The sequence below is a fragment of the Sinocyclocheilus grahami genome, unplaced genomic scaffold (assembly GCF_001515645.1).
Source record: "Sinocyclocheilus grahami isolate Dianchi unplaced genomic scaffold, SAMN03320097.WGS_v1.1 scaffold1113.1, whole genome shotgun sequence".
Taxonomy (NCBI): Eukaryota; Metazoa; Chordata; class Actinopteri; order Cypriniformes; family Cyprinidae; genus Sinocyclocheilus; species Sinocyclocheilus grahami.
In genome coordinates this window covers 32,755-34,811 of record NW_015506292.1, presented here as the reverse complement: position 1 = coordinate 34,811, position 2,057 = coordinate 32,755, and positions in this window count along the sequence as shown.

Here is a 2,057-nt window from a genome sequence, read left to right as displayed (position 1 = left end):
GTATTAAATTTGAATAATTTTGTTGTTTTTGTCATTTTTATTTGTTTTCATATTTTAGTATGCATATATAGTTTTATTAATTTTAGCTAATTTAGTTAAATTACACAAAAATGGGAAATGCTGAAATAAAAATATTTTAATTTCTTTATATTATATTATACATTTTGTATAGTATGTCTATATGTTATATTTATATTCTAATATTTATTTCAGATAATGTTTACTTAGTTTCGAGTACAACTCTGAAAGCACTTTCAGATAATTAATTTTCAGAATTAATTACAAAGAAACAGCGAGCAACACTGAACTGAATGTCAAATTTTGAAGTAAAAAGACTGACATTTTTTTCTAGTAAAACGTAAAAATAAAACCTTTTTTTTTTCTTCCATGACATTTTCTTTAACCCTAAACCACAACAAAATGCAATGCATAATCCTTCATATTAAAACAGTACATATATATATATATACTTCATGTTTTTCCAGTGTGTGAGTTTGCCAGATGTGCTTGATTTTAACAGGCTCTTTGAAATGTATTTTACAGCACATTGTGGAAATACAGCAGGAAACCTGCAGCTGATTATTACATTATTTCTGTACGTATGAAGCAGAAGTTGCTCAAGGCTGTTGTGCAGATGAGAAAACCTCCCTCACATCTATTCATGCATAAAACGAAGGGCCATATCAAGCCTGATTGAAAGTATAGAGAGATGAAGGACTCTGTGCTACTCAAAAAGCATTTTTCTTTTCAAAATGAGTGATTTTCATTTCCAAACACACGGTTTAGGATTGCGTTCAGAAACGCAGATGTTTTGATCAGGTTCACAGATATTCAATTAAGAGCTCCTTTTTGTTCCCCTCACCAGAGGAAGTTCAAGATGTGATGCTTTACCAGGATTTTATATCGATTGATTTCGTTCATGTCAGTCAGGAGTACAGCATTTTCAGAATTCATTACAAAGAAACAGCGAGCAACACTGAACTGAATGTCAAATTTTGAAGTAAAAAGACTGACATTTTCTTTAACCCTAAACCACAACAAAATGCAATGCATAATCCTTCATATTAAAACAGTACATATATATATGCATATACTTCATGTTTTTCCAGTGTGTGAGTTTGCCAGATGTGCTTGATTTTAACAGGCTCTTTGAAATGTATTTTACAGCACATTGTGGAAATACAGCAGGAAACCTGCAGCTGATTATTACATTATTTCTGTACGTATGAAGCAGAAGTTGCTCAAGGCTGTTGTGCAGATGAGAAAACCTCCCTCACATCTATTCATGCATAAAACGAAGGGCCATATCAAGCCTGATTAAAAGTATAGAGAGATGAAGGACTCTGTGCTACTCAAAAAGCATTTTTCTTTTCAAAATGAGCGATTTTCATTTCCAAACACACGGTTTAGGATTGCGTTCAGAAACGCAGATGTTTTGATCAGGTTCACAGATATTCAATTAAGAGCTCCTTTTTGTTCCCCTCACCAGAGGAAGTTCAAGATGTGATGCTTTACCAGGATTTTATATCGATTGATTTCGTTCATGTCAGTCAGGAGTACAGAGGACAATCAGAGAAGGGGCTCATGGGAAATCAATGTCTGCCGTGTAGAAAGCGTTCCTGCTATATATTATTATATATTTGAATTGCTAATAACCCCAAAATGCACGTATTGATTATGTATCATGATATGACTGAAATAAAGTCTGAATATAATAAAACAAAACGTCTTCTTCATCAGGACATTTTAGTATTATTGATATACTGCACTATTTTATTTTTTATTAATATTTAGAATTATATTTTATTTTTATATTTACACTTTTCACTTTAATTTTGGTTAAAAGTTTATTAATTTTGTTGTTGTGTCATTTTCATTAGTTTAGATAGATAGATAGATAGATAGATAGATAGATAGATCAGACAGACAGACAGACAGACAGACAGACAGACAGACAGACAGACAGACAGACAGACAGATAGATAGATAGATAGATAGATAGATAGATAGATAGATAGATAGATAGATAGATAGATAGATAGATAGATAGATAGATA